Source organism: Castor canadensis, chromosome X (genome assembly GCF_047511655.1).
Source record: "Castor canadensis chromosome X, mCasCan1.hap1v2, whole genome shotgun sequence".
NCBI lineage: Eukaryota > Metazoa > Chordata > Mammalia > Rodentia > Castoridae > Castor > Castor canadensis.
Genome location: NC_133405.1, coordinates 106,226,223 through 106,252,803, shown reverse-complemented (window position 1 = coordinate 106,252,803; position 26,581 = coordinate 106,226,223).

The window sequence follows — 26,581 nt, the reverse complement described above, 5'->3', positions numbered from 1 at the left end:
AGATTACAGCTTTCACATCGCGTGGAATAATCTTGCTGTTATCCTAACATTATGGTCAAAAGATATTGCTTTCAAAGTTATCGGGACACAATGTGCCTGACATGATGGTTTTGTGAAAACCTATAGCAAGGGAAGATGGGGGGAGGCCAGGATTTTATTGGGGGGGGTAAATTTTTTATTATGAAGAATGTCAGGCATATCCAAAAGTCCAGAGAATTACATAAAGAATGGAGTGACCCCTATCACCAGCTTCACCAGCCAGTGAGCTGGGGCCATTCCCCCACCCTTACCCCACCTCCCATGAGACTTTGCAGCAAGCCCCAGATGCCACAAACTTCACCCGGCCAATACTCATTTGGGTTAAATAGTGTGGAGGATTGTTGCCCAGGGCTGAGGCCTCTTTCCATGGGCTTCCCTCTCCAGGAAACTGGGAGATGAGCTTCAGCCTTGCCAAGCCCCACGAGGCCAGGACATTGGTTTCCAGACCCTCCCTGCCATCTGGATGCCAGAGCAAAAGGCATGAGGGCCCAAGAGGGAACTGGGATGGGGCACTGCATGTTGCCAGGGCCACCCGGATCCCTGGCACCCATGGAAAGGACAGTCCGGCAAGATCTGATACCTTCATTTTATAGTGGATGAAAATTTTTCCTGGGGCTTTCCTCGGCCCTCTGGAGCAAGACCACACTTGCACACTCCAGCTCTGAGGGTTTGCCCCTCAGAGCACCCTTCACCTTCATCTGCCCTGCTGAAGCACAGTGATGGTAGCTCCTGGTGCCCACAGGAGGTTCCTAGCTAGGTCCTCCATGCGAGGTCCTACTGACGTCTTCTGGAATACACAAGTCCCTTCCCACAGCTATATACTTCCTGGTCCTTTGAAATTCAGCTCCTGCCTTGGCCTCCAGGGGCAGTGCTAAGGGAGGATCAAGGCCTCACACATGCTAGGCAAGCATTCGGCCACTGAACTACACCCTTATTCTTTACATGGTTTACAAAGTCCTATCTACTCCAGAGACCAGGCTTGGTCCTGCCTCAGGACATTTGTACTTGCTGTGCAATCTGCGCCCAGCTCTTTATGTGTCTCTCTCGTCTCTTCATTCAAGACTCAGTTTGGGCTTGCGTTGGTGGTATAGTGTGAGCATAGCTCCCTTTCAAGACTCAGTTTGGCTGGGCGCTGGTGGCTCACGCCTGTAATCCCAGCTACTTGGGAGGCTGAGCTTGGGAGGATCGAGGTATTCAAAGCCAGTCCAGACAAAGAGTTCCCAAGACCCCATGTCCAAAATAACCAGAGCAAAACAGACTGAAGGTGTGGCTCAAGCAGCAGAGTGCCTGCTTTGCAAGAGTTCAAATCCGGGTGCCACAAAAAAAATTTTTTTAATTAAAAAATAAACAAATAAGGGCACAGAGTCCTCATCACCTAATCACCTCTCAAAGACCCCACCTTCCAATGCCATCACCCTGGGAGTTAAGTTTCAACATACAAACGGGGGAGAGGATCCAAGCACTCAGAGCATAGCAGTGCTCTTTTGTCTCTGGCTTCTGTTGGTCAACATTACGTTTCTGAAAGCTTCCGTGTTGTCCAGTGGAGCAGAGTTGACTCATTTTCCTTGATGTATCCTATGCTACGATACGAATATGCCACAACGTACCGACCCAGAAGGCTGCTGATAGACGTCGGTGTAGTTTACATTTCTCTTTGTTTAACAAGCAGTGCTAGGACTGTATTTTGACCCTGAGGGAAGCTGTCTTGAGAATGCTGTGGTTGGAATGTTTGTCCCCTCCAAAACTCATGTGGAAATTTAATTACCATTGTAACAGAATCAAGGTCATGAGGGTAATGCCCCCAGAATGCATTAATGCCACAATGAAAGGGCTTTCGGGAGTGAGCTCTGACCCTTTCTTCCACTCTGCTGCCATGTGAGAAACAGCGTCCCTCCCCTTAGAGGATGCAGTCAACATTCAGGCACCCTCCTGCAAGCAGAGACTGGGCTCTACCCAGACACCAAACCAACCTAATGTTGGACTTCCCTGCCTCCAGAACTGTGAGCGAATAAATGCCTGTTCTTTATAACGACATAGTCTGTGCTATTCTGCTCCAGTAGCACTCAGCAGACTAAGATGAACAACAAAGTGATATACACAACCAAGACATTGTCAGATAGATGGAGTTAGAACCCTAATCATGCCTGAACCTACTGCTGGACTTTTTAGTTACTTCAGATAATTTTCAGTTACTGTAGCTTACTTCAGTCAGCCATAATATAGTTTATTTTTTAAGCCAGGGTGAGCTGGATTTTCTGTCACAAGCAGTTGAAATCATTACAATTGGTACAGAAGGCTTGGGAAGGCAAGGGTCTTGAGGAGGTATAAGAAACGCCACAAAAGCATCTAAGATGGGAACAAGTGAGAAGTCCTGGGTCAAGGCCAATAGAAAGGAGAACATGTAGGTCTGTCCCAAGGCCAGAGCACCTCTGGGAAAGTAATCCTCTGAATTCGAGTTGGTAACTCCTCACCATCTCCCCCGCCCCTGCCAGGTCAAGGTACACTACCCTACAACCCTACCCTGGTGATGTGGTCTGGGCCATGTGGCCTAGTTTGGCCAGTAAGCTTCTAACGTGAGGAAAGGTTTGAAGTACACTGGGAACAGCTGGCTTGGCCTCTGGTGTTTGTGCAACCATCATGAGAAGAAAGTACCCCAGGTAGGTCAATGTTCCACAGGCTGAGAAACACACAGGGCAGAGTCGGATCCGACCCACAGCCCTCAGCCACGTGAACAAATGCTTGCGGTTCAATGCCACAGGTTCTGGGAGTGTTTGTCATACAGTGCGATTACAGCAATCTCTGGTCGACACACAAGGTCCCAGGAAGGATCAATAGTAGCAGAATCCCCTGGGGGGTGGATTAACTTTGCTGGTGCTACTGTGACCAAGTACAGCAAGCTGGTGGCTGAAACAACAAACATGTACTTCCCACGGTCCTGGTGGCTACAAGGCCAAGATCAAAGTTGGCTGGTTTCTTCTGAGGGCTTTGAGGGAAGGACGTGTTCCAGGCCTCTCCTTGGCTTGTGGGTGGCTGTCTTCTCTGTAACGCACTACATCCTCATCCCTCTGTGCATGCCTATAGTCAAATGTCCCTTCTTATGAGGTCATGGCCAGTCATACTGGACTAGGGCCCACACAAATGATCTTGTTTTAAACTGATGACCTCTCAAAAGACCCTGTCTCCAAATAAGGTTCCATTTTGAGGTCCTGGAAGCTAGGACTGGAACAGAGGAAATTTGGAGGGATACAATTCAGCCCAGGACAGAGAATATTTTTGCAAAACGCCCACGATAATGACCAAAGCTCTCAGCCAAACATCTCTGTCCCACCTCTGACTCTGGGTTCTGCCACTGGGCTGACATGGCTTCTCTGTTACATGGAAAGCAGAAGAATAGAAAAAGAATGGAGCCTGGAGCTGGTGGCTCACACCTGCAATCCTAGCTACTTGGGAGGCAGAGATCAGGAGGATCACAGTTCAAAGCCAGCCCGGGCAAATAGTTCAGGAGACCCTATCTCAAAAAACCCTTCACAAAAAAAGGGCTGGTGGAGTGACTCAAGGTGTAGGCCCTGAGTTCAAACCCCAGTATTGCAAAAACTAAATAAAAAGAGAAAAAAGAGTAGAAAGGGTTTGTCACCTCAGACCCTAATTCTGCAATTTACTAGCTGACTCTGATTATTTGAATCTTCTGAACCTCAGTTTACCTCTCTGCGAAACAGAGCTACTAATTCCATGCTATCACATTGTCCTAAGCATAAAATCATGTGTGTCTTTTACATTAGTACCTGGACAAGTACAGAAAATCTAACAAAGCCTGAAAGGGAACTGTTGGCTTCATACAGAAAGAAACCAAGAGGATGGTTTTCTAGACCAGTACCCATGAAGTCCAGGTTGCTTCTCTCTTCTTTCTCTAGCATCCTTAGTATGTGGCTTTTGTCCTCATAATCACAATGAAGCTACTGCACATCCAGGCATTAAAACTTCATTCCAGACAGGAAGATGGAGGGAAGGGGAAGGATAAAAGGCCAATGTGGCATGCCAGTTAAGATGGCGCTTTCTCCAAAACCCTGCGCTAAAGTTAATTAAGCAGTTAATTAAGGGTTAATTAAGCAGTAAAGCCCTTGCCTAGCATGTATGAATCTCTGGATTCAATCTCTAACACCACAAAAAAAATTAATAAACCCTCCCCTGCAGCTTCTTCAACTTACATCCAATTGGCCAGAGCCAGGTCGCATGGGTGCCACCAGCTGCAAGGGAGTCTGGGAAATCACACGAGTGCATTGCAGCCTCCATGATGGAATGCAGCAAGGGAGAAGGCAGTGTATACAGCCGGGGTCTACCGAGTCAGATAATGCAAAAGGTGCACACCCAGTACCAATATGCAGGGACTTAGTAAATGCTTGTGAAACTCACTTTGTGGAAAGAAAACACTTGAGACAAAGCCTGGGATTCCCCAACCCCAGGAGTCACAGTGGCTCACACCCTACAGCAGGACCTCCCCATCACCAGTTAGAAAGGAGAGGTGAGTGTGGACACCCCTGAACTCTTCGGCCTCCACCTTTCCTCCAAGCCTGCTCACCAGCAAAGACTCAGGGTGCTACAAGGGACGAGGTGACAGTCCAGCCCAAAGCTCAGGGTCAGTGTCCAGAATCTGCAATTGCCAGAGCCAGAGATACTCGATGGTGCTGAACTGCACTAGAAGACACACTACCCATAGATGACCAGCTGGCATCTCTGAACACCCTTCCAGATCCCAGCGGTGGATGGCCTGACACACAGGCACACAGCCTCCAACCAGAAGCCAGCGATGCAGGGCCTCACCACTTCTCCTACCCAAGGCCTGCTTTGTAAGATTTTGGGGTTTGGTTTGGTTTTTCAGTGCTGAGGATGGAATAAAGGACCTCCAGCATACTAGGCAAGTACCCTGCCACAGAGCCATACCCCCCACTAACACCCAGGGCTTTTTTTTTCCTTCAGACTGGTTCTCACTATGCAGCCCAGGCTGATCTCAAGCTGACTACAGTTATAAAAAGCCACTTTTTATAAGGTCCAAAGGTCTCAATGCTGAGCTTTCAGTGTCTGTTAAAACAATGCATTATGGGGCTGGGAGGTGGAGGGGTAGCTTAGGGGTGGAGCAGTTGCCTAATGTGCACATCGCCCTGGGTTCCAGCATTGCAAATAAATAAATAAAATAATAAATGATAAAAATAATGACATTTAGCAAGTAAGAATTCTAGAAGGCTTAGTAATGACATATTTCACATGCCACAGCAGCTCTGTAGACAGGGAAAATGGTTGTACATTTCCACATTCTACCTGTGAGACAATATTCATTCCAGCCTAATATGTACGGACTGCTTGGCCCGGATATGGGTGTGAGGCCCTTTGCCAGAAGCACTCAGCCTGGGGATGGTAGAGGGTAGAGGGCAGCGAACAGCGGCTCCCAGGAGGACTGCGAGGGAGAAGGTGGCTATGTTTTGGGCCACTTGATAAATGAACATTCCCTTCTCAAAATTTTAAGTTCGGGCCAGGTGCAGTGGCTTACACCTGTAATCCTAGCTACTTAGGAGACTGAGATGGCAAGATCAGGCTTTGAGGCCAGCACAGGCTAATAGTTCATGAGACACCCATCTCCGAAAAATAACAGAGCAAAATGGACTGGAGGTGTGGCTCAAGCGGTAGAGTGCCTGCTTTGCAAACGCAAAACCCTGAGTTCAAACCTCAGTCCCTCAAAAAAAAAAAAGATTTTGTGTGGCACAGTGCCTTCCACTTCTTGGGATCAGCAGAGTAGTCTGGGGATCAGCTCTTCCAAACTCGGTGGCTTGAGGAGATGACTGTGGGAAAGCCAGCATGTCCACCACTGCCACCTGAGCTCTTTGTGCTCTGGTAGACAGAATTGCCTTTGCTCCTCAACTCCCGAGGTTGAGTCATTTCCTGGACCTACAGCTGTAGGGGTCTCCATCCTGCCTCAGGGCCTTTGCACTGCCCCTCTAGCCTGGACTGCCTTTCCCCCACAGAGTTCATCTAGTCAACTCCTTATCCACTCAATTTCAATTCAGATGCGGCTTCTGAGCGACAGACTCCTCAGATTGACACTTCAGCCTAAGTCAGGGCCTTTACACCCTCTCAGTCTCCCGATGTTCTGGCCCCAAGACATAGGACAGATTTATACTTTCATAGGTTCACCTGGTGACTGTGTGTCCCTCTGACTGTCAGTTCTGGAAGGCCAAGCATTGGGATCTGTTTGGGTCAGTGCTCTGACCTGGACCTGGAGCGCTGGCGCTCAATGTGTACTTATTGAGGGAATAAAGATACAAAGAAAAACATTCGTTTTCAATTATACTTTCCGAATATCAAAAAGGAGTATGTTCGTTCAGAAAATATTTTTAAAAAGCAAATTTAATCAACCATATTGTTGGAGATAAACACTGATAACGACTTTATGTATTTCTTTTCATTCTTATAAACTTTGTTTTATAAAACTGACTCTATTGAACGTACAGTACAGAGCATTATAGAACAATTATTTCTCAAAACGTGACTGTACTGTTCCCTTTATTCTTTTTTGTCCCCTTTTTTTTTTTTTCTGATTTAACAATAGCATGTGGCCACTGGAGAAAATTTGGAAAATTACAAAAAAAAAAAAAAAAAAAGCTATAAAAAAAGAAATGTAAATTACCTATAATTGCCTGCTAAGGATTTTCTAAGAGTAACAGACCCCGGTTTCCTTTCAGTAGTTTTTCTATGCATAATTTTGCTGCATTTATTTCTGATAAAATCACAATAAATTTCCAGGTGATCCACACCCAAAGGGAGGGGGAAGGTGTTTCTGCTGGGTGGGCCACTTCGGGGCCTAGCGGGCATGGCTGGTCCTGAAGCTTCCACCCCGCCCCCACCCCTGGCCGCGGGGTCTTTTGTTCGCCCCAGGCCTCCCGTGAAGCCATGGAGCCCTGGTGTGCTTTTGTAACCTGATCGCCTTCAACACTACCGTCCCGGCAGGTTTTCTTAACAAGGCCAAATTTATGTGTCCCACCGGGACCCCAAGCTGCCGGCCTCCCCCTTCCCGGAGCCCACCCACCACCACCCCCAAAACCACAGGGCATTTACAAGGGGGTCGGGTGGGCTTTGATAAAACCGAGGCAGCCCCGGCCGGCAGGTCGGAAACCCCACCTCTCGCAGTTCTGGGTTCACACGAGCGAGGCATAAACAGGAAGCGCTTCCACCGCGCCTAGGGGAAGGGGGAAGGGGGCAGGGGGAAGGGGGAAGGGGGAAGGGCTGAGGCCCGGATTCAAGTCTGAAAAATAAAGGGGTGCTGCGCTGTGTGCAGGGCCACTTCCGATCGCAGAGCTCTCTCCCCCAGGGGAACTGCTTGTCATTTACACTTGAACTTGGCTGTCAGGTGAAGACCACTTGACTGTGGTGAGATTGAGCTGAGCGGGCCGGCAAGGAGTAAGGCAGGTGGGCAGCCCCCTCGATCCCACCGTGGGTGATAGGTGGGCAGTGGGGGCATCCAATAAGTTGGGAAACGGGGGTAACCTCAGAAAGTGGAGGTAACCAACTCCCAGAGTTCAGGCTGAGTGTTCAATGGCAGGAACCTGGCCCCAGCCTACAGCTGAGGGAAAGGCCAGTGGCAGCAAGGTCACGCCAAGGAAGGCTGTCCCAAAGTCAAGACCCCCAGAAAACGCCTTCCTGGAGTAACATAACACCGGAAAAGTGAAGTCGACTGGCAGGAAGCAATGCTTCCAGAAGGCTGTGCTCGTCCCCTACAATGGTGGGACAAATGACCTGTGCCAGAGGTGAAGAGGACATCGTGAAAAGAGCTGGCAAGGGACCATTCCCAGGGGGCCATCTCTGAGTGGACCGGAGAGCAGACGTTGTTTTTTTTAAATGGCCGTGCTGGGTATGGAACCCAGGGCCTTGCTCATACTAGGTAAGTGCAGTACCACTAAGCTACACCCTCAGTCTTTTGTTTTGTTTTTGGGTCCTGTTTTCTGAGATAGGGTCCTCACTATGTAACCCAGGCTGGCCTGGAACTCGAGATCCTCTGCGTCCAGAGTCAGAGCGTTGGATTATTAGGTGTGCACCACCACGCCTGGCTTTGGTGTGCTCAGGTTCTGCAGCTCAGGTCAAACTCCATTCAGAGTGCCATGATCCCTGAGTTGCCTGCTATGAGAGCCAGTGTGATGACAAAGGCGAGCCTTGGACAGGTGACTTTGGGAAATACTGCGTGGTACGCTCCCTTGATGGCCCCAATTCTTTCGCCTCCCAGAATGCACATCCCTTGCCTGGAACTTTGCAGCTCCTTCCTTTGGTGGAGCCTGCAACACTACCCAGTCATTCAGCCAATAGCGTTCTAGCAGGGGTGAGGGAAGCTAGGCTCGCAAGCTCTCATGGGGCCCTCTTGAACATACCTAAGGGTTCTGCTGCAGAGTGACAGAGGGACCCAGCTGATCTGCCCTTGGTCCCAACCAAGACAAGCTCAGACTGACCCCCAGCCACTGGGAGCCTGCTGAGCCAAGCCTAGCGGAGATGCCCAGCCAAATCCCCAATGATTCTAGATGAAGGAGCAAAAAATACTGGAATGGCAGAGTGGCTCAAGTGGTAGAGCACCTGCTTAGCAAGCATGAGGGCCTGAGTTCAAACCCCAGTGCTGTCAAAAAAGAAAAATTAAACTGTATATATGTTTTATATATGTTTTGTTGGAGGCCCTTGAGGTTGTCGATTGTTTGTTTTACAGCATGTTGAAGCAAAAGACAGCTGACACAACACTGCTTACTATGACTCACTTTGAAGAGTTATGGCATGGTAAAGACTCTAAGAAGTCTGTCCTACAGAAACTTCCTTCACTTTGCTGAACCCAGCATTTCCCATACTCCTTTGCTCATGGAACCCCCTTTGCCCTAGTAATGCCCTAAGGAAACACTAATGAAGTCCCACCCTTTATTTTACACATGAGGAAGCCAGACACAGAAGGGGGCCTCTCCTGTTTTGGGGGCTACAATTTCTCTTTCTTAGTGACTCTGCCACTTGCTGTAGGCAACACTGTTATGTCCCTTTATTGAACTGAGGTCTGAACCACACAGTTTCTCACTTGACTCTTTGCCATATGTTGTTTTCTGATTCAACAAGAAAGTTTTATTGAGTACCTACTATGTGCAAAAAACTGCACCAGCCACCAGAAACCCAAAGAAAAGATCCAGTCCTGCCAGTCAAGCAGTTCACAGTCTAGTGGCAGAGGACAGCAAAGAAAAATGTAGTGACAACCTGATGTGAGAAGTATGCCATGGGAAGCACAAAGGATAGCAGATGACCTATCAGGGAAAGCTGCATGGAGGAGGTGACATCTGAGCTGAATCTTGAAGGACAAGTAGGAGTTACCTGCATAAGAAGGATGCAATAGGATGGATCAGGTTGGAGGTGGCATGGGGGAGGAGTTGGAGTAGGAGTGAAAGGCTGAGTGAGCAGAGCTGTCAGGGGTCAGTTGCAGACAACAGAATCTACTCCAGCTAGTTGAAACAGCAAAGAATTCCTTGTAGGGGTAAAAAGAAGCCAACTGGATTATCTGGAGAGCTGAAGAGGCCACCCACTGCATGCGGAATTTCCAGGAAAGTCTCCCAAAGTCACAACACAGAACTGAGCTGCCACCATCAGAAGTCATTTCACAATTGGATGTCATCACTGTGAGCTTAAGAACTATGTGACCTCAGCCATTCCACAGTAGCACAGCAACAAGCATTTCTCTCTCTCTCTCTCTCTCTCTCTCAGATCCAAACTCCAGTCTCTGGAGTCCAGGAACATCTGATTGGCAGAACCTCCTCATACCTGGAACCCTAGCTGCAAGGGAGTCTGGGACACATGCTATGCAGCCATCTATGAGTTGGAAATGGATGTTGAGCGGGGAGCCAGTGTATCTTTCTCAAAAGTACACTTTAAGGAGAACAAGTGCAGCATGAATTTAGGGCTTCTCTTCACAGGAATATTCTGAGCTTTTAGGGCTTCTTTATTCTGTGTCCCTTGTGGCACCTCCCCCACACTTCTGGGCATGCCAGAGGCACTCATTAAAGACCTCCGGAATGCCTGAGCTTATTAACTGGCCTCTCACTACTTGATCTCTGGGGTGGGCAGGTAGCAAGACGAATAAAGGCAACCTTTTTTTTTTGGTCCTGCCCGGAATAAATTGCTACTTTCTTGAATACACAGAAGTGTGTATTATTATGAAGGTGTTCTATATTATTACTGAGGACAATTATTCAGAAGCCAGAAACGTAGAGCTGACTAGGTTATATTCTCAGAGGAGAAATTCTAGAAACCATTACTCATTAACTTTTTTTCTTAGGAAAATAAACTTTTCCTTCCCTTGCCTGGCTTTGCACCCCAAGAAAGGACTCGATTGTCCATGTTTGTGCTGTGCAGGTTGAGGGTGGAGGTAATGAGGGGGTGGGAATCTGGGAATCTCCCTCTGAATCCAAAAGCAGGGTGCTCCCTAGATGGGACTGAGTTGGAGTCCTCACACGGGACTCTGAGAATGAAACTTGGGCTTGGGAATACTGAACAAGTGTGATGCCAGAGAAGTCCCACAAGCACTGCTAATGATTGACTCCCCATCTGCCTGGGGCCTCCCTGGCAGTGACAGGTCAGGTGGCACAACGCTTTCCTCACTGTCCAGCTGAGCCACACACACTCTGCCCTGATAGCAGGAAGCAGTGCCCCTGGAATCAGACATCTGTCCAAACCCCACAGGAGGCACGGGAGGCCTAATTAATTAATGTCTGTGGAGCACCTGTATGGCCTCAAATGAGAGGTGCAAGGCGACCACAAGACCAATTAATTACCACTATTGATGGAGCCTTCCAGCCCCTCCTCCTCTTTCATTTCAGCCGGCTTGCCCAACCTCAGGGCAAAGTCAGGCAGCCAACCAAGGGCACTACTGGGAAGAAAAGCCAGCCTGCCAGCCAAGCTGGCTAGTCCTGGCCAGAACCTCAGCTCCCCTCCACTGAGTCCCTCATGAACATTCTGCAAAGTTCAAAGACCCTATGTAAATGCACTACAGTCTGGGACCAATGCAGACTCTGCTTCTCTGCTCCTGTCTTCTCTTTTTTTGGCACTATGGGATTTGAACTCAGGGTCTCACACTTGCTAGGCAGGTGCTTGATCACTTGAGCTATGCCCCCAGCCCTGCTCCTATCTTCTATGTGTAAATCATCCCCTGGGGAAAAGGGACAGGAAGGGGAAATATCCGTCAGGGAGGACATGGTTTTGGATATGGTTTTGTTCGAATGAACACACGATCACACAATGGAGTGTGGAAAATGGGGTTTTTCACTTTTGATTCCTTGTACAGTTTATTGCATAAGAGATCACTGAGTGTTTCCTTTTTGAGCTCCAAGCATGGGCTTCAGCCAGCCCTGCTCTCTGGATGTAAGTTCAAAGTTGCCATGGCTTTCCTTTATCCAGAGGCCCCCAGGGCTGAGGCTGCCTGGAGACTAGTGCTGCTGACACCCCAGATCATGTGGGGAAGCTGGGAGTGACCACGTAAGATGGGAGTCAGTGCAGTCAAGGTGCGTGAAGCTCAGGCTTGCGTGACCAAAGGCCGCACAGTGGAGGCTATGTGAACACAGTCTGCGTGGCACGGCCACTGCCACCTCTTGCTAGCCTAAGACCTCCTGACCAGAGATGGAGACACTGTTCAGGCAAACAACACCATGAGGTGGTCAGGATGGGGCACTCTGGGGAGATGTAGGGGTATATCTGAGCATTCCCAGGGAGTCATGGCCATGGGGAAGGACGCCCTGCGCACCTCCTCTTTAACCTAAGAAACCCTCCTCCGGGATCGCTGAGGGAGCCCGGTTCCTCCTCCCAGTCCATTCCACCCTGACATCCACCTCCTGCTTTTTCCTCCACCCCCAGCTTCTTTCCGGTCGACAGGGAGGACAATGAGCCAGGAGTTGTGTGCACAGTGGCCCAAGCCGCCAATCCTGCCTCTCTGGGTGACAACACAGCCCTGTTTTCCTTACCTTTCCTGACCTTAGAGGGCAGGGGCTCCAGCCACATTGCTCTGGCAGGGAAAGGGCTCGAAATCGGCCCGACTTGCAGGCTAGAGAGAGACACGCTTGGATACACCGTGAAAGGAACTGGCAGCCTTCATTATTAATACACGCTGTTAATATTTAATGTCAGAAAACTGCAGCTCCCCCCTGGGTCACACCAGCCAAGACTCTCCCAGCCCAGGATCCCCTCCTCACCCCAATCGCTGCCTGCCAAGAGCCGCAGGAGTTGCCTTGAAATACGAGGTGTAAAATGAATTCTCAAAAAAGCAAATTCAAATTAAATAAAGCTAAGCATTTCTGTTGTTGCTTTTGAAATCAATGCTATTCTTTAAACCCCTCTTAATTCCCTGCATTCACATGCAGAACATTTTAGAACTGGGGCAAAGCATCAGGGCTGCTCTCAGTATTTTGTGTATGGTTGATATTCCAAACAACATATTTCTTTTGCAGTGCTGGGGATGGAACCCAGGGCCAAGCCCTCTACCACTGAGCTACAACCCCAGCCTTCCAGACATATTTCTTAATCCACAGCAACAAAACTGTTAGGAGACAACCAACAAAATCCCAAGGACCAGATGGGCATCCCTAGATGAATCTGAGGTACTAAAGTTACCTCCACTTAAATAATCAACTGATTATCAACTTGTTTCTTAACCTGTGACAGGACACTCCTTCACTGCACAGGACCGTCCCTGCTCACTAGCCCCAGGATGGTCCCCTGGCATTATGACCACCCAAAACACAAGGACCCATTTCCAAAAGATGTTGGATGGTGAGCCCTGATCCAGGTGCACTGGGCTAGGGGAGAGCGCGGAGGTGTGGTGGCCCGCACAGAGGTATGAAAGTAAACTGAGTTCTGACACTCAGGGAAAGGCCAGTAGATCCAGGCCACCCTCAGGCTGAGGCTTTTGGAAGGTGGAGGGAGCCCACCCCTTCCCCACCCCCTCTCCAGGGCAAAAACTTCCTCCCCTCCCCACTGAGAACAGACTGTCACCTCCATTGTGTGGGGAATGGCCACAATTTGCAAAGCTTTCATCTTTAAGACTTCAAAGAACAGCCTCAAAAAAATGCCCAGGGCACAGTTTTCCAGGACCTAGGCAACTGGATGACTCACCTGTGTTGGCACCAGCCTGAGGTCCCAGCTTGCCTCCCTACACTTGAGCCACACCTGCCAGGCCTCACCTTGACACCAACTTATGGCAAGTCCTGTTACCAGAGCTGGTTCCCCTGACTTGGTTGGGAGGTGATGATTAAATCTCAGGAAAGCCTTCTTCCTCTAAAGTTTTTTTTAAGAAGCATAGATGGTCCCCCAACTTTCAAAAAGTGTACCCATACCAACATTCCATTTTTCACTTTCAGTACAGTATCCAACAAATTCCATGAGATACTCAACACTATTATAAAATAGTGCTGAGCACAGGCAGGACTAAGTTAAGATGAGAAGCAGGATAGGTGTATTCAGTACACTTTTTTTGTGTGTGGTACTGGGGTTTGAACTCAGGGCCTCAAGCTTGCTAAGCAGACACTCTGCCACTTGAGCCACTCTGCTGACCCTTTTTTGTGTTGGGTTTTTTCAAGACAGGATCTTGAGGACTATTTGGGCTGGCTTTGAACTGAGATTCTCCTGATCTCTGCCTCTTAAGTAGCTAGGATTACCTTCCGTGAGCCATCCACAGCCAGCTTCTAATACACTTTCAACTCGGGATATTTTCAATTTATGATGACAGGAAGATTGGTATTTTGTTGCAAAACAATTTACATGCAGTAAAATGCAGAAACCCTAACTTGATGCATTTTTTACTAATGTGCGTCATAAAGTTTTAAAGAACATAAAGAAATTTTAAGGGCCTGGAGGTGTGGCTCAAGAGATTGAGCGCCTGCTTTGCAAACTCAAAGCCCTGAGTTCAAACCTCAGTCCCAGCAAAAAAAAAAAAAGAAAGAAATTTCAATGAAAACACACGGATGCCAGCTGCAATAGCTACAATTAAATAGAGTGATAACACCAGATGTTAGCAAGGACGCAGAGCGACTGAAAATCTCACTCATTTCCAATAGGAGTGGAAAACAGTGTGACCACTTTGGAAAACAGTTTGACTCTTTCTTATCAAATCAACCATACACTCTCTGACCTACCCTTCCTCTCCTAGGTCTGTACCCAGGAGAAACGCAAGCATATGGACACAAATGTCATCCAGGGACATTCACAGCAGCCTTAGTTGTGACAGTCCCAAACTGGAAACAACCCCAATATCCACCAACTGAGGAATCTCGATCATTTTGTTTGGTGAAAACAGGACCATACAATCATACACCATATGATTCCACTTATATGAAACTCTAGAAAAGGCAAACTATTTTACTGTGACAGGAAGCAGACCAGTGGTTACTTGGGAATGGGGGGAAGGGAGAGGCAGGCTGGAGGGATCAGAAGGAACCAAAAGGAAACAGGAAACAATGGATATGGTCCCTATTTTTGATCATGGTGATGGCTTGCGTGTGACAAAACTTATCAAAAAGTATACTTCAGGCAGGGAGCCGAATGCTCACACCTGTAATCCTAACTACTCAGGAGGCAGAGATCAGGAGGATCCTGGTTCGAAGTCAGCCCCCTGCAAATAGTTTGAGAGACCCTATCTGGGGAAAAAAAAAATCACAGAAAAGGGGCTGGCAGAGTGGCTCAAGTGATAGAGCACCTGCCTAGCTAGCATGAGGCCCTGAGTTTAAACACCGGTGCTTCCCCCCTAAAAAAAAATATATAATTCAAACACATGCAGTTTGTTGTATATCAATTAAAGCGTGGCAAAGCTGGGGTTTTTTTTTAAGGGTGTAAGTATTTTACTATATGAAAAATATATTTCAGCGTTTTTTTTAAGTGCTAGAATTCTCCTCCACCACCACCCTCCAAAAACAAAACAAAACCTCCACGCATGTAACAAATATAGGTCCCTAGACTGTACATATCATCCTGTCTTTGGGATCAAGCAAGAGATATCCTACTTTAAACCAAAGCAGTGACGGAAGTGTGGCGGTCATACTGCAGCAGTGCCAGGAAGGCAAGTCTACGTGGCTGAGCTCAGACCTGCCTCCCTCTCCCCCAGGTGGCCCCCCTGCTCTCACTGACATCACCAGCTAAAGGGCACGTTAAAAACCAGCCGATTATTCCCAGGGTTAACGATGGATAACGCACACATTTCCACCTTTTCTTCTCTCTGCTTCTTCCTGTTCCTCTTCCTTCTCGGGTGGCTATTCATGGCAGGAACTCCAAACCAGCAACCAAAATACTGCGCGGTGACAACTTCATCTCTTAATTATAGTAAACATTTACATAATGGTTCAGGCCCAGCTAGTGCAGAAAGATTCGTTAATGCAGAGACATGCCCTTTAACTATCCCGTTTTATTACACAGAGCCCCTGGGGACCTGAGCAGCCCAAGATTTGCAAAAGATGATGGAGAAATTGGCTGAGATATTAAGCCCCTTACCAGGTGCAATTAAAAGTGAGCCGAGAGCCTCCTGCTCTCCCAGATACATGCTGCTTTCACTCGCGATGGACGCGGTAAGGATCTGATCGTCCTCAGATTTCTAACGTTTGCTGGAGATGGGATTTTCTTTTTCTTCTCATCCTTGCCATTCTGCTTCTGAATTGACAACCCTGCACGTTTTGCTGCGCGTTCTGTTATTTCCACTGCCAACCAAACGCAGGGGCCTTGGAAATAAGCCTGCACAGCGAAGAGCCTCAGAAACATTAGAACATCCTCGATTCCAGCCTTCGAGTCTCCAACATGGACCTGCTCTGGAGGGACCAACTTTAATCACATCGCCTTGAGCAACACCCAGCTAGCCTGAGGAGGGGCAGCCCAGGCCAGGCTTGGAGAAGGTTCTGGAAAGCCACTGGAGGAAGGAGGGGGCTCCCCACTTTCAGGAGGATCCAGAGAGGACGAAGAAGAGATACTCAAAGCAGAAGTTTCTGCCAGCCTCCCCTGCCACTTCCCACTCCCAGCCTTTGTGGCTGTGCCACCTGGGAGAAGCAACTTCTTCCTGTGCCTCAGTTGCCTCATCTGTAAAGCAATGATAATGGGGACCCCTTTGTCATCATGATCTGCGGCTTTAATGAGGCAGTTCTGTATAGAGCCTGAGCCCGGGGTGGCAGTCAGCGACACACGACGCTGGGTGGCTGCTCAGAGGTACCATTATTGTCTGCTCACCGTCACTAGTGTCCTTCCATATCTCTCAGATCTTAGGCAACAGAAAGGATCCCTTGTGCCACCTTCCTAGCAATGAAACAACACTTGAGCACTCTCACACCTTCCTTGAGAAGCCCTCGCCATTTAAAAAAACGAGGCCCACACCAGATAGGCTTGTAAAGCCACCCAGATTGGCATGAAATGTGCTTGGGCTAAGGCTTGGCTACCTGGAGACTGGCCAGGTGGGAGCAAGGCAAAAGGGAGGTGGGGTGGCTGAGGACAAGACCAGCCAGGCACCTAGAAAGAGAAGACCAAAAGAGCAAGGTGGCTGGGACTACCTCAGCAGTGAGATCAAGGCCAGTCCTGGGGAGAGCAGGCACAAGGTGGGTGGGGAGGGGGGAGTGATTGACTCAGGTGCAGACACATGCACTGGTGGATCCCAAAGATAACTGTCACATAATTCAACTCACATGATAAAGCACTTTTGGCTCTGCCGGGCACACTTCTAGCATTTTACAAATATTAACTCATTAAATCCTCATAACCCTTTAGGATGAAGTGCTGTTATCGTCTCCATGTTACAGATGAGGCAACTGAGGTTCAGAGCCGTTCATTAACTTGTCCAAGGTCACAGAGCTAGGAGGTGGCAGAGTTGGAATTTGAATCCAGAGAGTGTGGCTTCGCAGCCATGGGAACTGACAGAAGGTAGAAACTCAGTCAGTCTTGAGCTAGGACTTGAAGAATTGGGTAGGCTAGCGGGGAGAGGACAGAGAAACAAAGGGTTTTGCATGTATGGGGAAGGCAGTGAACCAAGAAGGGGGACCACATGGCCAGTTGGATAGGCCAGGAAGAAAAGAGCTAGGGTGAAGGGTTTGTGCTGTTGGGTGGAGGATGGAAAACGAGGGAGGGTATCATGGACACTTTTCTTTTTGATGGGCCTGGGGTTTGAACTCAGGGCCTCACACTTGCCAGACAAATGCTCTACCACTTGAGCCACACCCCCAAGCCCTTTTTGCTTTGGTTATTTTTCAGATAAGTTCTCATGCTTTTTGCCAGGGCCAGCCTCAGACCATGATCTTCCTACCTATGCCTCCCACATAATTGGGATTACAGATGTGCACAACACCTGGCTTATTCATTGAGATGGGGGGGTCTCACTAACTTTTTGCATGGGCTGGCCTTGAACCTCGATCTTCCCGATCTCCACCTCCTGAGTAGCTGGGATTACAGGCATGAGCCACTGTACCCAGACAACTTTTGACTACAAGTTACAGAAAACCACTATTCAAACTGGCTTATGTTAGTGGCTTTGGAAGTCTTTGACCTTGAGCCAGAGTATGAAATGTTCCAGCTTTGGCTCTGTACACACACATCCATGTCACAAGACAAAAGTTTCATAGTGCATTATTGCATGTCTGATAGCTTCGGTTCTGTTCTTCCCAAGTGTAGCTCGATTTGTTCATTGGTGGCTCTGACCCACTTAATTGATTTTATGGCCTACTAATGGGTTCTGATCCTCAGTTGGAAAAATACAGGCATAAGTACTAAGGAAATTGATGCTATCAGTAGCAAGAAGTGCAGCGTGGGGCCTGGCTCCAGGTAGCAAACATTCAGCAGCTTCGTAATGTCCACAAGGACCTGGATGTCCCCATCGGCCTGCTCAACTGGCCTCCAGACAGTATCAGGCTGTCTTCCACATGTGGCTCCAGATTTCTCTGGAGATCATGAGGGACTCACCACCATCCCAGGTGACACAACTAGACAGACACAAGTCCAGAGGAAGAAAGGGCAGGTTGAACTCTGAGTACCTTTCCAGGAGCAAGTCAGTATATCCCAGAAGCCCCCGGTAGATCTCTCTCCTCATTGGTCATAACAGCCACACATCCATGCCTGGACCAGTCCCACTAAGAGAAGTAGATTGACCACCCTGTGGGGTGATAGGTGTCAGGGACTTGGCTCTGTCACACCCTCCACAAGCCCACAAGGGCATGCCCTCATTATAGATGTCAGCCATGAAACCAACTCTGGGGCTTTCAGCAGAGGTGACAAGGTAAAATGTGGTAACAGAGTGGGATCCACAATGACTGCCCTCTGCTAATGCTGGATGTGAGGATGGAAGGCATGCTAGGTAATTACCAGCATGAGGAAAGGGTAGGAACCAGGAACAGGCAGAGCCCAACTTCCCCCAGAGCCACCCCAACCAGTGTATGGGGTCCTGCTCTTGGAGGGCTGGGTCCAGTGTGCATGCTGACAGCGGGTCCCAGTCCTACCTCTGGGAAAGACCTGCATAGGACACCAGCGGAAGCAAAGGAGCAAAGGTGTGGGCCATAGTGGGCAAAAGAGCTCTGCAAAGGGGTTGAGCTGCAAAAGCGGGGTGGTCAGAACCAGGTTGAGTTTGAAGTAGGGCTCACTCTGAGAGAAGGACTATGAAAGCTGTCGTAGTGCACTTTGTGCTGCTCTCACAGAATGCCACACACTGGGGAATTTATGTCTCACTGTCTGGAGGCTGGGAAGTCCAAGATCAAGGCACCAACTGACAAGGCCCTTCTTGCACCATCCTCACATGGTGGAAGGCACAAGGGCAACAGAAGGACAAGCTCTGTGTCCTCACATGGCAGAAAAGCAGAAAAGAGAGCAGACCCAGTCCTGTGTACCATCTTTACACTGGCATTAATCCATCTGAGAGGGTGGAGCCATTGTGACCTAAAAGCCTCCCACTAATCTCCACCCCCTAGCACGGCTGCATTGCAGATGAAGTTTCAACAAGAGTTTGGGAGGAGCCAAAAACATTCAAACCATAGCAGAAGATGTGTGGGGGAGGGTTCCCCACAGGTACAGTGTAAGATAAAGATCCCAGGTGCTGGTGCCTCACACCTATAACCCTAGCTACTCAGGAGGCTGAGATCAGGAGGATCAGGGTTCGAAGCCAACCCAGGCAAATAGTTAGAGACCCTACCTTAAATATAACCAATCCAATAAAGGGCTGGCAGAGTGGCTTGAATGGTAGAGCACCTGCCTAGCAAGTGTAAGGCCCTGAGTTCAAATACCAGTACTAAAAAAAAAAAAAGAGACAGAGAGAGAGAGAGAGAGAGAGAGAGAGAGAGAGCAATTACCAATGCAGGAAGTCCATGTGTGTCTCCATTACCTACTGCTGGGTAACAAACCACCCAGATACTTGGTAGCTTCATAGAAACAGCTTTGGTTTGCTCACAGTTTCACAATTTGAGCCCCCAGTGGGGCAGCCTTGGCTGCAGCTAGAAGACCTAGTTCCTACAGAGCCAAGAATTGCTGTAAGCTGTATCCCAGCAGCTCTGCTGGGACCTCAATTCTCCCCCACAAGGGACCTACCCATGTGACTGTTTGGACCTCCCACAGCATGGTGACTGGATTCCAAGAGAGACAGAGTAGAAGCTTCCAGGCCTCTTACAGCATCCAATAGCCATCTGCTATTGGCCAGAGCAGTCCCAGGCCCAATCCAGATTCTAAGGGGTGGAGGCACCTTTGTCAGTTTCCTGGGTTGCCATAACAAATTGCCACAGGCTAGGTAACAACGGACAATAGCAATTCATTCTCTCACAGTTCTGAAGGCCAGAAGTCCCAATTCAAGATGTAGGGTTGGTTCCTTGTGGAGGTTTAGGGGGAGAATCTGGAAGCTTCTCTCCTAACCTCTGGTGGTCTCCAACAATCCTTGGCACTCTCTGGTGTCTGCTGCCTCACCCAGACCTCTGCCTCTGTGGCCACATGGCAGGTCTGTGTATCTGTCTCTGTATCTTCAATGGCCTTCTCACCTCTGTGTGTCTGTGCCTCTGTGTCCACATTTCCTCTTCTAAGAAGGACACTAGTCGTTGGATTTAAGGCTTGTCCTAGTCCAGTGTGACCTCATCTTAACTTGACTACATCTGCAAAAGACCAAGTTCCAAACAAGTCACATTCACAGGTCCCAGGGGTTACAGCCTCAGGGGGGACACAATTCAGTCCATAGCAACTCCCTACCTTTTGGTAGAGGGAGTGACAAGGAATTTGCAGTCATCATTAATCCACCCCAATCTGAGAATGATCCCAGGAAGGGAAGCGAGCCAATGCAGTTTACGTAATCAAGGCAGCTGTTACTGCGAGCAACCAGGGTTCCATCCTGCTGGGGATGTGTGGAACACTGTGTCGAACACGCCTCAAACTTTCCCAACGGAGGGCTGAGGCCACTAGAGTGTTTATCAGCCATCTCCTCGTGGCTGTGCTTCTGGCCTGGCCTGGCCAGGACTGGCCTGACCTGTGAACGGGAAAAGGAAACGCCCTCCAGCCTGCTGGCCTGGCCTCCTCAGGGACCTGGGTGTTTGCAGCTAACAGCCTTCAGAGCGCAGAGGCAGACTGCAGGCAGGGCCCCAAATGTCTGCTACCAAGGGCAGGTCAGGGCAAGCCGTGGGGAGGAGCAGCGATGCCCCATGGCAACATTCCAATCCCACAGGTTTAACCACTAGGAAGGAGAGAGCTGGGGGTATACGGGAAGATATAGATGTGCTCCAGGCGCTACCCCAAAACCACCGGTAGAAGACACTGCAAAGCCAGGAAGGGCAGAACACAGGTGGGCTGTTGGGAGCGGTTTACTAAACAGAGGAGGGGTGCAGGCCCGGGGCTCAGGACTGAGCCTCAAGGGAGCAGCTTCCTGGCCTGGGAAGAGAGAGGGGGCAGTGGGGAGGTGGGCCTACCACAACCGCAGCAGCTCCTTAGTGGGGCTCAAGTCCAGCGGGTGTCAGATCTAAGCAAGGCTGGGCCTCCGCCTCCACCCAAGCAGCTTTATCTGCCCAGAGCAGCCGGGCCAGACCCAGGCCTCGGGCAAACGTGGGAGGGGAGAGGCATGGGGAGCTGCAGCTGCTGCAGAATGCCTTTTCCTCCTGGCTCTGGTCCTCCCCTCGCTGCCCCACACCCTCCCGCTGCCCTGCAAAGCTGCCTGCAGAAAACACAGCCATGATTTTCTCATGAATGATTTTAAATGATTCTTGGTCTGTCCATGGGGGGAAATCAAGTATTGAAAATCCAGCAAAAGCGTAGCCAACTGAGAGCTGCTCTGACAGCGAGCTTGGCCACTGGTGTTCAAACCGCAAGGGGTCCTGGGAGAGAAATGGGCTCCCTGGGCCAAGGCAGCCGTGAGCCCGAGGCCATTCCCTCTGAAAACCAGGCCACTGTGCCCCCACTCCGTGCCTTGCACGCATGGACTCATTTAATCCTTCCAACCCGTCGCTTGCTGCTCAGCCGCTCATTATGCAACGAGCGAGTAATCACGAGAAGCACTTGCTATACGTCACTTGGTGTTCTAGGCCCTGGGAAACTAGCAAACAGAACAGAGTTTTTAGAAATCCCTGTAGTCACGGAGCTTACATTCTTGTGGGGGAGAAAGGTAGCAAACAAATAAACAGGCAAAACCTGAGGTGCATTTTATGGTGGCATATGGAAGGAGAAAGTAAAGCTGGATGGGGACACAGGGACCTGGGGGCTGAGGGCTGGGAGGAGACAGTGAAAAGGAACTTACTGAGAAGTTGACCTTAAGGAGGTGCAGATGGGAGTCCTGTGGGCCATGGAGGAAGAGCAGGCCAGGGAACAGCATAACAGCAGCAGGAACAACCAGTGTGAAGGCCCTGAGGGACGTGTGCCCAGTGCGTTCCAGGACCCGCAAGGAGGCCAGCGTGGTTGAAGTAGAGGAAGGGAGGTAGCTGGCCATGCACTCAGAGAAGGGAGAGGACAGGCCTCAGATCATTTGGGGCCTTCCTAATGTGTTCTCTCAGACAGGGAAAAAAAAAGGAAAGAAAGAGGCTCAGAGATGTGAAGTAACTGACTCGTGTGAAGTTACCCAGTTCGGCAAACTCTTTGATCAGGGAAATTCTGGTGCTGTGGTTTTCTCATGAAGCCTAGGCATATTAAAACAGGAGTCTGAGGCAGGCGCCAGTGGTTCATGCCTGTAATCCTAGTTATTTGGGAGGCTGAGATTGGAACGATCGAGGTTCGAGGCCAGCCTAGGAAAATATTTCCCAACACCCCAATCTCCAAAAATCACCAGAGCAAAATGGACTGGAAGCATGGCTCAAGCAGTAGACTGCTCGCTTTGCAAGTGCAAGGCCCTGAGTTCAAATCCCAGACCTAGAAAAACAAAAACAAGTCTGACTTCCTCTTTTTTCTGACACTGCCTTCTTCCTTCAGGTTAAACACAAAAAGCCCTGTTTTGTCCACTGATGTTTGAGTTGGTACCCAATTCCTTCTGGTCTTTTCCTTGGGAGGCAAAGTAGCATTGAGTCCGGGCTGGGCTGCAGAGGAATCAGAAAGGCTGGGTGAGCCCAGCCTCTGGCACCCACTCATGAGCAGGGCAGGTGACAAAAATTCAAAGCCCGGCTTTGTTTCTTTCTTCTGTAGGCTCTTTCCCCTCCGTGGCCCTAGACAGTAGCCAAGCCTCTGTGTTCCACAGCCCTTGGGCTTTTGGTGCAAGGCTGCCACTGAAGTTATCAGGCACCAGGAGCCCAGCTCCGCCTCACAGGCTTTTGTTTCCAACAGAAACCAAAGCGTTGAAAGGATTACATGGAATCAGCAGTTCCCGGCGCCTGTTTTGTATACCATTGGAGGTACACAGACCCATATTTTTTAATAATTGTGGTTATGTATTTTGATGTGCTAGGAAAAAGAACTGGCACAGCTAAGCCATAACTTCATGAATATTATTGCTCAGGAGGAGGCTAAAGTATTTAGGTTTTTCCTTTTTTAAGGGAAAAGACGATTTAAATAAAAAATATTATGCTCATAATAACATAGGTGGTAGGTTGTCTTCAGAGGGGGGGATAGAAGGGGGGGTAACCCCCAGTTATCTGAAAAGACTTTTATTTAAGTACTCTTTTAATATAACAGAACAAGCACACTGTAGAAGATTAGAAAATACAGACCATCAAAAACATTCAAATAAAAATCCCACGCTCTCACCTGCCAAATATTAACACCATTAACACCTTAATGCATAGCTGTCTTCGATTTTTACTGGCCTGGAACAAATCACCTTGAATTTCAGAAATATCACGAGCTGTCTATTTATTACCAGTGGACTTGATAGTCTGCACTGGGTCTCCTACGGTCAAAGCCAAGGTGTCAGCCTGGCTGAGCTGTCATCTGGAGGGTCTGGGGAGAATCCGCTTCCATGCTGGATCAGGTTATTGACAAAATTTAGCTCGTTGTGAAATAGGACAGAAGTCCTATTTCCTTGCTCTCTGCTTGCAAGGCCATTTTTAAGTTCAAGCACATCTTCAAGCCAGGAACAGCACTCTATTTATTATTACTTTTTTTTTTTTTTTTAACTTTTGGAAGGCAGACTGCCATGTGCAGCACCTCATTTGGATGCGTCTGGAGTCCTGGAAGCTTGTACCCTAATGTTCTCCTGCAAATGGACCTTGACAGCTTGTTTGGAGGTTCTAGCAGGGGAGCACAGCTACTTGTATACTCTTGATGAAGACTGGGCCTCCTCTATCAGGGAAGGTCGTCCTTGTCCACCAAGCTTCAGGAGGGCCACACATGGAGCAGTGAAGGAGGAAAGGGACACCTGCCTAGCCAGCCGGATCATGTGAATCAACCCTGCCAATCAATGGGGTGACAGATGTGGCAGCCAGATTGCCCTCACATCCGAGAGACAGCACTTCTAATCCTCAGGCTTCCAGTCTCTCTAATCTCTCTCCCTGCCTTCCTCTTCTGCCACAGCCAAAGAAAATTCTCTGCTTTTCAAGGGCTCCTGTAGATTCCTCAAAAAGCTAAAAATAGGCCCGGAATTGTGCTACATATCTGTAATCCCAGCACTCTGGAGGCTGAGGCAGGAGGATCATGAGTTCAAGGCCAGCCTGGGTTACATAGCAAGGCCCTGTCTCAAAAAAATAAGTATAAAAATAGAGCTACCATATGATCCATCTATACCGCTCCTGGCTGTACACCCGAAGGAATCGAAGTCAGTACACCACAGAGATATCTGCACACCCATGTTTATCACAGCACTAGTCACAGTAGCCAAGCTACGAAATCAGCCTAGGTGCCCATTGACAGATAAACGGATAAAGACAATGTGGAATATATACACGACAGAGAGAAGAATGATACGTCGTTTATAGGAAAATGGATGGAATGGAGGACGTTATGTGAAGCACGATAAACCAGGCACAGAAAGACTAGTCCCACACATTTTCCCTCGCACATGGAAGCCAAAGAAAGACCTGAAAGTAGAACCAGTGATTACTAGAGACTGGAAGCGTGGGGGGAGGGTAGAAGAAAGGGAGATTGAATTAGATCAGTGCACACTGTGTGCACGTATGGAACTCTCACAATGAACCCCATTTAATATGTGCAATTAACACGTGTTAATAAAAATACAAATAAAAAACGTTTTAAGTTAAGGGGCTGGGAGTGTAGCTCACCTAGCATTTGCATGACTCTGAGTTCAATCACTAGCACTGCAAAAAAGAAAAAAAAAATTTAATTTAAAAACTAAAAATAAATAAAGGGCTCCTGTGATGAGCTCAGGCCCACCGGGATAATCTGCCCGCTTGAAGGTCAACTGTGCCAATCAACATAACACAGTCCCAGGAGTGAAATCTCATCATTCACAGGTTGTGCGGATTCGGGGACGGAATCTTGAGGGCCTTTTTTATTTTTTTAGAATTCTGCCACCGCATTATCTTTCCAGATCTTTCGCTGTACACATATATTGATAAATACGCCTGTAGATTATACATACAATAAGAATTTGGTTTTTTCTAGTCATTATCTCCACGGCACCCGCTCACCTCTAAGAGGGGTGTCTGGGGGTCAACCTAGCCACATAAGCTGTGGTCTCAGGAGCCACTTCCAGCATGACTTCCAGAGGCCCACTGAATTGAGTCCCAGCTGGTCACCCCAACAACTTGTTTCATGGCCCTTCCTTTATTGGTTTCCTCCTTTCCTTAGCTCCCTCCTCTCCTCCTTCCTGGGACTTCCTCCCACCTGCTTCAGCCTGCCTCAGGTAAGACCAGCAGACTAACGGGGCAGGAGATTGTTGCGATGTTTTTTTAACACACGGATGTGTTCATGTATTATTAATGCAATTAAAATCCATTTTAAATAATAAATCTTTCAAGAAGAAAAACCACAGCTAGGCGAAATAGAAGTCACTGAAAGAGACCACACCCCAAGTCCCTCATCCCTCTTTCTTGTCCCAACTGACCCTCCACTGGCCCACTGCCTCCTAACTCCCACGGCCCCCCTCCTCCCGTACCCCCGAGACATGACAATGGTGAGTGATCATTGTAACAGGAGCTGACATTTGTGGAGCAGACCCTGGCAAATGCTCAGCGCGTGTTATCTGTTTAACATACTTAAAGCATACGCATTTATCTCCCCTTCCTCCCAACATCCCTTTAATAGGATCGTGGAGGAACAAAAAAGGTATAAACCCACAATACAGAAGGGGGGGTGTGAGCAGATGAGAGATTTCAACACATTCTGGAAGACAGAGAGCAGAAGGGAAGGTGGTGACAGGTGACACAGAGCAGAGAGAGCCACAGCTGGAATCCTCCCAGGCGGGAGGGGCAAGGAAGAGGCTCGGGGCTGAGACTGCAAAGGTCCCTGAAGACAAGAGCCCGCAAGTGGCTGGGAACTGGACTGACTGGGGAGCTCCAGCTAGGCCAACTGACCACCCCAATGTCATCCCCACCTGGGAGGTGGGAGGAGAAGAGCCAGAAGCAAGCCTCCTGGTTTTTTACAGTTGATGCTGGAGTTGATGCCTGTACTTCCCAACAAAAGAAATGCTCAAGACCCTTTTCTGAGGAACTGGAAAGCCGGGCATTGAGGTGAACACCTATAATCTCAACACCGGGGAGGCTGAAGCAGGAGGATCAAGAGTTCAAGGCCAGCCTGGGCTACATAGCAAGAACCTGTCTCCACAAAGAAAAAGAAAGAAATGGAGCACATTTGCTGAGGACAACAGGGGTAGTTTGTGTGTATACTAGTGCCTTGGGCAGTCTCCCCAGCATCCAACATTTGAGAGACCCTGTCCAGCACCCCCACACATGCACACCTTGCTTACAGTTCACGGTCCTCTTGCTCCCCTCGAAGAGGCGACCACCATGACTGTTCACCCACAGAAAGCTTGCGATGTAAAGAACAGAGGCAATCAATAGAAAAATTGATCCTTGAAGAAACAGTAAATTTGGCGAACAGAAAACTTTTTAAAAAGCAAAAGAAAGCTTTACATAGTGTGCTCCAGAGAGATTTGTGAAACTGCTACATCCATAAGGCAAGAAGACTGTGCTAACAATTAAAGAGAAAG